The sequence below is a fragment of the Arachis stenosperma genome, chromosome 3 (genome assembly GCF_014773155.1).
Source record: "Arachis stenosperma cultivar V10309 chromosome 3, arast.V10309.gnm1.PFL2, whole genome shotgun sequence".
Classification (NCBI taxonomy): domain Eukaryota; kingdom Viridiplantae; phylum Streptophyta; class Magnoliopsida; order Fabales; family Fabaceae; genus Arachis; species Arachis stenosperma.
Genome location: NC_080379.1, coordinates 146,083,960 through 146,095,471, shown reverse-complemented (window position 1 = coordinate 146,095,471; position 11,512 = coordinate 146,083,960). Strand labels below are relative to the sequence as shown.

The following is an 11,512-nucleotide window of genomic DNA, read 5'->3' as shown; positions in this document are numbered from 1 at the left end:
CGGATTCTCTTGAATGCCGCCATCAATTCTAGCCTATACCACGAAGACTCTGATCTCACGGAATGGCTGGCTCGGTTGTCAGGCGATCAACCATGCATCGTGTATCAGGAATCCAAGAGATATTCACCCAATCTAAGGTAGAACGGAGGTGGTTGTCAGTCACACGTTCATAGGTGAGAATGATGATGAGTGTCACGGATCATCACATTCATCAAGTTGAAGAACAAGTGATATCTTGGAACAAGAACAAGCTGAATTGAATAGAAGAACAATAGTAATTGCATTAATACTCGAGGTACAGCAGAGCTCCACACCTTAATCTATGGTGTGTAGAAACTCCACCGTTGAAAATACATAAGAATAAGGTCTAGGCATGGCCGTGAGGCCAGCCCCCCAATAATCTAAGAACTAGATGTCCAAAGATGATCCCAAGATCAAAAATGATCCGAAGATGAAAAATACAATAGTAAAAGGTCCTATTTATAGGGAACTAGTAGCTTAAGAATTACAAAGATGAGTAAATGACATAAAAATCCACTTCCGGGCCCACTTGGTGTGTGCTTGGGCTGAGCAATGAAGCATTTTCGTGTAGAGACTTCTCTTGGAGTTAAACGCCAGCTTTTGTGCCAGTTTGGGCGTTTAACTCCCACTTTGGTGCCAGTTCCGGCGTTTAACGCTGAAAATTCTAAAGGTGACTTTGAACGCCAGTTTGGGCCATCAAATCTTGGGCAAAGTATGGACTATCATATATTACTGGAAAGCCCAGGATGTCTACTTTCCAACGCCATTGCGAGCGCGCCAATTGGGCTTCTGTAGCTCCAGAAAATCCACTTCGAGTGCAGGGAGGTCAGAGTCCAACAGCATCTGCAGTTCTTTTCAGTCTCTGAATCAGATTTTGCTCAGGTCCCTCAATTTCAGCCAGAAAATACCTGAAATCACAGAAAAACACACAAACTCATAGTAAAGTCTAGAAAAGTGAATTTTAACTAAAAACTAATAAAAATATACTAAAAACTAACTAAATCATACTAAAAACAATGCCAAAAAGCGTACAAATTATCCGCTCATCACAACACCAAACTTAAATTGTTGCTTGTTCCCAAGCAACTGAAAATCAAATAAGATAAAAAGAAGAGAATATGCAATGAACTCCAAAAACATCTATGAAGATCAGTATTAATTAGATGAGCGGGGCTTTAGCTTTTTGCCTCTGAACAGTTTTGGCATCTCACTTTATCCTTTGAAATTCAGAATGATTGGCTTCTTTAGGAACTCAGAATCCAGATAGTGTTATTGATTCTCCTAGTTAAGTATGATAATTCTTGAACACAGCTACTTTATGAGTCTTGGCCGTGGCCCAAAATACTCTGTCTTCCAGTATTACCACCGGATACATACATGCCACAGACACATAATTGGGTGAACCTTTTCAGATTGTGACTCAGCTTTGCTAGAGTCCCCAATTAGAGGTGTCCAGGGTTCTTAAGCACACTCTTTTTGCCTTGGATCACAATCTTTATTTCTTTCTTTTTCTCTTTTTTTTTCTTTTTCTCCCTTCTTTTTTTCGTTTCTTTTCTTTTTTTTTTGTATTCACTGCTTTTTCTTGCTTCAAGAATCATTTTTATGATTTTTCAGATCCTCAGTAACATGTCTCCTTTTTCATCATTCTTTCAAGAGCCAACAACTTTAACATTCATGAACAACAAATTCAAAAGACATATGCACTGTTTAAGCATACATTAAGAAAACAAAAGTATTGCCACCACATCAAACTAATTAATCTGTTATAAAATCTGAAATTCATGCAATTCTTCTCTTTTTCAATTAAGAACATTGTTTATTTAAGAGAGGTGATGGATTCATAGGACATTCATAACTTTAAGGCATAGACACTAATGATCATAAGACACAAACATAGATAAACATAAGCATAGAAATTCGAAAAAACAGAAAAATAAAGAACAAGGAGATTAAAGAACGGGTCCACCTTAGTGATGGCGGCTTGTTCTTCCTCTTGAAGGTCTTATGGAGTGCTTGAGCTCCTCAATATCTCTTCCTTGCCTTTGTTGCTCCTCTCTCATGATTCTTTGATCTTCTCTAATTTCATGGAGGAGGATGGAATGTTCTTGGTGCTCCACCCTTAGTTGTCCCATGTTGGAACTCAATTCTCCTAGGGAGGTATTTAGTTGCTCCCAATAGTTTTGTGGAGGAAAGTGCATCCCTTGAGGCATCTCAGGGATTTCATGATGACGGGGGTCTCTTGTTTGCTCCATCCTTTTCTTAGTGATGGGCTTGTCCTCATCAATGAGGATGTCTCCTTCTATGTCAACTCCTACTGAATAACAGAGGTGACAAATGAGATGAGGAAAGGCTAACCTTGCCAAGGTAGAGGACTTGTCCGCCACCTTATAGAGTTCTTGGGCTATAACCTCATGAACTTCTACTTCTTCTCCAATCATGATACTATGGATTATGATGGCTCGGTCTAGAGTAACTTCGGACCGGTTGCTGGTGGGAATGATTGAACGTTGGATAAACTCCAACCATCCCCTAGCCACGGGCTTGAGGTCATGCCTTCTCAATTGAACTGGCTTCCCTCTTGAATCTCTCTTCCATTGGGCGCCCTCTTCACAAATGTCAGTGAGGACTTGGTCCAACCTTTGATCAAAGTTCACCCTTCTTGTGTAAGAATGTTCATCTCCTTGCATCATGGGCAAGTTGAATGCCAACCTTACATTTTCCGGACTAAAATCTAAGTAATTCCCCCGAACCATTGTGAGCCAATTCTTTGGATCCGGGTTCACACTTTGATCATGGTTCTTGGTGATCCATGCATTGGCATAGAACTCTTGAACCATTAAGATTCCGACTTGTTGAATGGGGTTGGTAAGAACTTCCCAACCTCTTCTTCGGATCTCATGTCGGATCTCCGGATATTCACTCTTTTTGAGTTTGAAAGGGACCTCGGGGATCACCTTCTTCAAGGCCACAACTTCATAGAAGTGGTCTTGATGCACCCTTGAGATGAATCTCTCCATCTCCCATGACTCGGAGGTGGAAGCTTTTGCCTTCCCTTTCCTCTTTCTAGAGGTTTCTCCGGCCTTGGATGCCATAAATGGTTATGGAAAAACAAAAAGCAATGCTTTTACCACACCAAACTTAAAAGGTTTGCTCGTCCTCGAGCAAAAGAAGAAAGAAGAGAGTAGAAGAAAAAGAAAATGGAGGAGATGGAGGAGGCTTATGTTTCGGCCAAAGGGGGAAGAAGTAGTGTTTAGGGTGTGTGAAAATGAAGGAGTGAAGATGGGTTTATATAGGGGTGAGGGGAGGGGTAGGGTTCGGCCATTATGGGTGGGTTGGTGGGGATCCTATGGGGTCCACAGATCCTGAGATGTCAAGGAAAAGTCATCCCTGCACCAAATGGCATGCAGAAATGCATTCTGAGCCAATTCTGGCGTTAAACGCCGGGCTGGTGCCCATTTCTGGCGTTTAACGCCAGGTTCTTGCCCTTTCCTGGCGTTTAACGCCAGTCTGGTGCCCCTTTCTGGCGTTAAACGCCCAGAATGATGCCAGACTGGGCGTTAAACGCCCATCTGCTAGCCTTACTGGCGTTTAAACGCCAGTAGGTTCTTCCTCCAGGGTGTGTGTTTTTCTTCCTGTTTTTCATTCTGTTTTTGCTTTTTCAATTGATTTTGTGACTTCTCATGATCATCAACCTACAGAAAACATAAAATAGCAAAAGAAAATAGATAAAATATAACATTGGGTTGCCTCCCAACAAGCGCTTCTTTAATGTCAGTAGCTTGACAGAGGGCTCTCATGGAGCCTCACAGATACTCAGAGCAATGTTGGAACCTCCCAACACCAAACTTAGAGTTTGAATGTGGGGGTTCAACATCAAACTTAGAAGTTGGCTGTGGCCTCCCAACACCAAACTTAGAGTTTGACTGTGGGGGCTCTGTTTGACTCTGCTTTGAGAGAAGCTCTTCATGCTTCCTCTCCATGGTGACAGAGGGGTATCCTTGAGCCTTAAACACAAAGGATTCTTCATTCACTTGAATGATCAATTCACCTCTGTCCACATCAATCACAGCCTTTGCTGTGGCCAGGAAGGGTCTGCCAAGGATGATGGATTCATCCATGCACTTCCCAGTCTCTAGGACTATGAAATCAGCAGGGATGTAATGGTCTTCAACCTTTACCAGAACATCCTCTACAAGTCCATAAGCTTGTTTCTTTGAATTATCTGCCATCTCTAGTGAGATTCTTGCAGCTTGTACCTCAAAGATCCCTAGCTTCTCCATTACAAAGAGAGGCATGAGGTTTACACTTGACCCTAAGTCACACAGAGCCTTCTTGAAGGTCATGGTGCCTATGGTACAAGGTATTGAAAACTTCCCAGGATCTTGTCTCTTTTGAGGTAATCTCTGCCTAGACAAGTCATCCAATTCTTTGGTGAGCAAAGGAGGTTCATTCTCTCAAGTCTCATTACCAAATAACTTATCATTTAGCTTCATGATTGCTCCAAGGTATTTAGCAACTTACTCTTCAGTGACATACTCATCCTCTTCAGAAGAAGAATACTCATCAGAGCTCATGAAAGGCAGAATAAGTCCAATGGAATCTCTATGGTCTCATTTTGAGCCTCAGATTCCCATGGTTCCTCATTAGGAAACTCATTGGAGGCCAGTGGACGTCCATTGAGGTCTTCCTCAGTGGCGTTCACTGCCTCTTTCTCCTCTCCAAGTTCGGCCATGTAGGTCATGTTGATGGCCTTGCACTCTCCTTTTGGATTTTCTTCTGTATTGCTTGGAAGAGTACTAGGAGGGAGTTCAGTAATTTTCTTGCTCAGCTGTCCCACTTGTGCCTCCAAATTTCTAATGGAGGACCTTGTTTCAGTCATGAAACTTTGAGTGGTTTTGATCAGATCAGAGACCATGGTTGCTAAGTCAGAGTGGCTCTACTTAGAACTCTCTGTCTGTTGTTGAGAAGATGATGGAAAAGGCTTTCCATTGCTAAACCTGTTTCTTCCACCATTATTGTTGTTGAAACCTTGTTGAGGTCTCTGTTGATCCTTCCATGAGAAATTTGGATGATTTCTCCATGAAGAATTATAGGTGTTTCCATAGGGTTCTCCTAGGTAATTCACCTCTTCCATTGAAGGGTTCTCAGGATCATAAGCTTCTTCTTCAGATGAAGCATCCTTAGTACTGACTGATGCATTTTGCATTCCAGACAGACTTTGAGAAATCAAATTGACTTGCTGAGTCAATATTTTGTTCTGAGCCAATATGGCATTCAGAGTATCAATCTCAAGAACTCCTTTCTTCTTATTTGTCCCACTGTTCACAGGATTCCTTTCAGAAGTGTACATGAATTGGTTATTTGCAACCATTTCAATTAGTTCCTGAGCTTCTGCAGGCGTCTTCTTCAGATGAAGAGATCCTCCAGCAGAGCTATCCAAAGACATCTTGGATAGTTCAGAGAGACCATCATAGAAAATACCTATGATGCTCCATTCAGAAAGCATGTCAGAGGGACACTTTCTGATCAATTGTTTGTATCTTTCCCAAGCTTCATAGAGGGATTCTCCTTCCTTCTGTCTGAAGGTTTAGACTTCCACTCTAAGCTTACTCAATTTTTGAGGTGGAAAGAACTTTGCCAAGAAGGCATTGACTAGCTTTTCCCAAGAGTTCAGGCTTTCTTTAGGTTGTGAGTCCAACCATATCCTAGCTCTATCTCTTACAGCAAAAGGGAATAGCATAAGTCTGTAGACCTCAGGGTCAACCCCATTAGTCTTGACAGTGTCACAGATTTGCAAGAATTCAGCTAAGAACTGATGAGGATCATCCAATGGAAGTCCATGAAACTTGCAATTCTATTGCATTAGAGAAACTAATTGAGGCTTAAGCTCAAAGTTGTTTGCTCCAATGGCAGGGATAGAGATGCTTCTCCCATAGAAGTCGGGAGTAGGTGCAGTAAAGTCACCCAGCACCTTCCTTGCATTGTTGGCATTGTTGTTATTTTCGGCTGCCATGGGTTCTTCTTCTTTGAAGATTTCTGTCAGGTCCTCTATAGAGAGTTGTGCCTTAGCTTTTCTTAGCCTTCGCTTCAAGGTCCTTTCAGGTTCAGGGTCAGCTTCAACAAGAATGCCTTTGTCTTTGTTCCTGCTCATATGAAAGAGAAGAGAACAAGAAAATATGGAATCCTCTATGTCACAGTATAGAGATTCCTTGAGGTGTCAGAGAAAAAGAAAAATAGAAGGAAGAGGGAGAAGAATTCGAACTTAGTGAGATAGAGTTCGAATTGTGCATTGAGGAGAAGTGGTACTCCATAAATAGAAGGATGTGAGAAGAGGGGAAGAAATTTCGAAAATTAAGTTAAAAAGATTTTAAAAACATTTTGAAAAACTTTAATTGATTTTCGAAAACCAAGAGTGGGAAAGAAATCAAGTAATTTTTGAAAAAGATTTTGAAATTAGAATTTAAAAAGATATGATTGAAAACTATTTTGAAAAAGATGTGATTAAAAAGATATGATTGAAAAGTTATGGTTTTAAAAGATATGATTGAAAAGATATGATTTGAAAACAATTTTAAAAAGATTTGATTTTAAACATTAATGACTTGCCTAACAAGAAAAGATATGATTCAAACATTAAACATTCCTCAACAGAAAAGGCAACATACTTGAAATGTTGAATCAAATCATTAATTGTTAGCAAGTATCTTTGAAAAGGGAAAGAAATTGATTTTGAAAAAGATTTGATTGAAAAGATTTGATTTGAAAAAGATTTGATTTTGAAAAACTTTGAAAACTTGGAAAAAAATTGATTTGAAAACAAAATCTTCCCTCTTGTGCCATCCTGGCGTTAAACGCCCAGAATGGTGCACATTCTGGCGTTTAACGCCCAATGCACTACCCTTTTGGGCGTTAAACGCCCAGCCAGGCACCCTGGTTGGCGTTTAAACGCCAGATTTCCTTCTTTACTGGGCGTTTTGAACGCCCAGCTTTTTCTGTATAATTCCTCTGCTGCATGTACTGAATCTTCAGTTCTCTGTATTATTGACTTGAAAATAGAACCAAGATCAAATAAACAATGCATGCAAGACACCAAACTTAAAATAAGACACTAGACTCAACAAGAAACATAAAATCTTTTTTTGGTTTTTTATGATTTTGTAATTTTTTTGTGCTTTTTCGAAAATTATATGAAAATAGAAAATAAAGGTTTCAGAATTCTTAATTAGAATTCCAGGAATCATTGCAATGCTAGTCTAAGACTCCGGTCCAGGAATTAGACATGGCTTTACAGCCAGCCAAGCTTTCAAAGAAAGCTTCGGTCCAAAACACTAGACATGGCCAATGGCCAGCCAAGCCTCAGCAGATCATTGCTCCAACAGCAAGTTTGATAGAAATCAACAAGCTCTTGTGATGATAAGTTGAAACCTCGGTCCAATAAGATTAGACATGGCTTCTCAGCCAGCCAGATTTCAACAGATCATCATGAAACTCTAGAATTCATTCTTAAAGAAATTCTGAAAAAAAAATTACCTAATCTAAGCAACAAGATGAACCGTCAGTTGTCCATACACGAAACACTCCCCGGCAACGGCGCCAAAAACTTGGTATGCGAAATTGTGATCACTACTTTTCACATCTCAAATAATCCCTAGTAATGACCCCAAAGACTTGGTGCTCAATACCATGGCATAAACACAACTTCGCACAGCTAACCAGCAAGTGCACTGGGTCGTCCAAGTAATAAACCTTACGCGAGTAAGGGTCGATCCCACGGAGATTGTTGGTATGAAGCAAGCTATGGTCACCTTGTAAATCTTAGTCAGGCAGACTCAAATGGGTATAGATGATGAATAAAACATAAAGATAAAGATAGGGATACTTATGCAATTCATTGGTAAGAACTTCAAATAAGCGAATGAAGATGCTTTGTCCCTTCCGTCTCTCTGCTTTCCTACTGTCTTCATCCAATCCTTCTTACTCCTTTCCATGGCAAGCTTATGCAAGGGTTTCACCGTTGTCAGTGGCTACCTCCCATCCTCTCAGTGGAAATGTTCAACGCACCCTGTCACGGCACGGCTATCCAGCTGTCGGTTCTCGATCATGTCGGAATAGAATCCAGTGATTCTTTTGCGTCTGTCACTAACGCCCCACAATCGCGAGTTTGAAGCACGTCACAGTCATTCAATCATTGAATCCTACTCAGAATACCACAGACAAGGTTTAGACCTTCCGGATTCTCTTGAATGCTGCCATCAATTCTAGCCTATACCACGAAGACTCTGATCTCACGGAATGGCTGGCTCGGTTGTCAGGCGATCAACCATGCATCGTGTATCAGGAATCCAAGAGATATTCACCCAATCTAAGGTAGAACGGAGGTGGTTGTCAGTCACACGTTCATAGGTGAGAATGATGATGAGTGTCACGGATCATCACATTCATCAAGTTGAAGAACAAGTGATATCTTGGAACAAGAACAAGCTGAATTGAATAGAAGAACAATAGTAATTGCATTAATACTCGAGGTACAGCAGAGCTCCACACCTTAATCTATGGTGTGTAGAAACTCCACCGTTGAAAATACATAAGAACAAGGTCTAGGCATGGCCGTGAGGCCAGCCCCCCAATAATCTAATAACTAGATGTCCAAAGATGATCCCAAGATCAAAAATGATCCGAAGATGAAAAATACAATAGTAAAAGGTCCTATTTATAGGGAACTAGTAGCTTAAGAATTACAAAGATGAGTAAATGACATAAAAATCCACTTCCGGGCCCACTTGGTGTGTGCTTGGGCTGAGAAATGAAGCATTTTCGTGTAGAGACTTCTCTTGGAGTTAAACGCCAGCTTTTGTGCCAGTTTGGGCGTTTAACTCCCACTTTGGTGCCAGTTCCGGCGTTTAACGCTGGGAATTCTGAAGGTGACTTTGAACGCCGGTTTGGGCCATCAAATCTTGGGCAAAATATGGACTATCATATATTACTGGAAAGCCCAGGATGTCTACTTTCCAACGCCGTTGAGAGCGCGCCAATTGGGCTTTTGTAGCTCCAGAAAATCCACTTCAAGTGCAGGGAGGTCAGAGTCTAACAGCATCTGCAGTCCTTTTCAGTCTCTGAATCAGATTTTTGCTCAGGTCTCTCAATTTCAGCCAGAAAATACCTGAAATCACAGAAAAACACACAAACTCATAGTAAAGTCCAGAAAAGTGAATTTTAACTAAAAACTAATAAAAATATACTAAAAACTAACTAAATCATACTAAAAACATACTAAAAACAATGCCAAAAAGCGTACAAATTATCCGCTCATCATGTATCCGGTGGTAATACTGGAAAACAAAGTGCTTAGGGCCACAGCCAAGACTCATAAAAGTAGCTGTGTTCAAGAATCAACATACTTAACTAGGAGAATCAATAACAATATCTGAATTCTGAGTTCCTAGAGATGCCAATCATTCTAAACTTCAAAGGATAAAGTGAGATGCCAAAACTGTTCAGAAGCAAAAAGCTACTAGTCCCGCTCATCTAATTAGAACTAAGCTTCATTGATATTTTGGAATTTATAGTATATTATCTTCTTTTTATCCTATTTGATTTTCAGTTGCTTGGGGAGAAGCAATAATTTAAGTTTGGTGTTGTGATGAGCGGATAATTTATACGCTTTTTAGCATTGTTTTTAGGTAGTTTTTAGTAGGATCTAGCTACTTTTAGGGATGTTTTTATTAGTTTTTATGCAAAATTCACATTTCTAGATTTTACTATGAGTTTGTATGTTTTTCTATGATTTCAGGTATTTTCTGGCTGAAATTGAGGGACCTGAGCAAAAATCTGATAGGAGGCTGAAAAAGGACTACAGATGCTGTTGGATTCTGACCTCCTTGCACTCGAAATGGATTTTCTGGAGCTACAGAACTTTAAATGGTTCGATCTAAATTGCGTTGGAAAGTAGACATCCAGGGCTTTTCAGCAATATATAATAGTCTATACTTTATTCGATTTTAGACGACGCAAACTGGCATTCAACGCCAGCTCCATGCTGCATTCTGGAGTAAAACACCAGAAACACGTCACAAACCAGAGTTAAACGCCAAAAACACGTTACAACTTGGCGTTTAACCCCCAAGAGAAGCCTCTGCACGTGTAAAGCTCAAACTCAGCCCAAGCACACACCAAAGTGGGCCCCGAAAGTGGATTTCTGCACTTAGACTTATTTCTGTAAACCCTAGTAACTAGTTTAGTATAAATAGAACTTTTTACTATTGTACTAGGGGTCTTTTTCCCTATTTTTGAATTCATATGCCATTTAGGGAGGCTGGCCATTTGGCCATACCTAGATCTTATCCTTATGTATTTTCAACGGTGGAGTTTCTACACACCATAGATTAAGGTGTGGAGCTCTGCTGTTCCTCGAGTATTAATGCAAATTACTACTGTTCTTCTATTCAATTCACACTTATTCTTATTCTAAGATATCCATTCGCACCCAAGAACCTGATGAATGTGATGATTATGTAACACTCATCACCATTCTCACTTATGAACGTGTCCCTGACAACCACTTTCGTTCTACATGCAAATAATCTTGAATGAATATCTCTTGGATTTCTTAATCAGAATCTTCGTGGTATAAGCTAGAATCCATTGGTAGCATTCTTGAGAATCCAGAAAGTCTAAACCTTATCTGTGGTATTCCGAGTGGGATTCAGGGATTGAATGACTGTGACGAGCTTCAAACTCGCGAGTGTTGGGCGTAGTGACAGACGCAAAAGGATCACGGGATTCTATTCCAACATGATCGAGAACCGACAGATGATTAGCCGTGCGGTGACAGCGCATTTGGACCATTTTCACTGAGAGGACGGGAGGTAGCCATTGACGCCGGTGAAACCCGAACATACAGCTTGCTATAGAAAGGAGTATGAAGGATTGGATGAAGGTAGTAGGAAAGCAGAGATTCAAAAGAAACACAGTATCTTCATGCGTTTATTTGAAATTCCCACCAATGAATTACATAAGTATCTCTATCTCTATTTTATGCTTTATTTATCTTTAGATTCGAAAACCATTATAACCATTTGAATCCGCCTGACTGAGATTTACAAGGTGACCATAGCTTGCTTCAAACCGACAATCTCCGTGGGATCGACCCTTACTCACGTAAGGTATTACTTGGACGACCCAGTGCACTTGCTGGTTAGTTGTACGAAGTTGTGAAGAAGAGTGATATTACAATTGTGCGTACCAAGTTGTTGGCGCCATTAAGATCATAATTTCGTGCACCACTCATGTCCTTAACAAATATAGAAGTCGTATGTCGCCAGAAAATATTGAGGCTGTGATTTGTTCTCACAATTGGAATAAAGGCTTTGTTGATGATAATTAGATTGTTAGTTACTAATTTAATATTTATATAATATTTAACTATATATTTCTTGTTCTAAATTTGGGTATTCTTCTTATTGTAGGTGAAGGTGAAGGTGAAGGTGAAGAT

At 40.2% G+C, this 11,512-nt stretch overlaps 1 non-coding gene across 1 annotated transcript; it reads left to right on the top strand.

Annotated features, from left to right (window-relative positions):
- Window positions 1-5,521: 5,521 nt before the first annotated feature.
- On the top strand, window positions 5,522-5,629 carry LOC130971690 (small nucleolar RNA R71). The gene has a single exon (XR_009082901.1). It is a non-coding gene; the product is annotated as a small nucleolar RNA R71 (small nucleolar RNA).
- The last annotated feature ends 5,883 nt before the right edge of the window (window positions 5,630-11,512 follow it).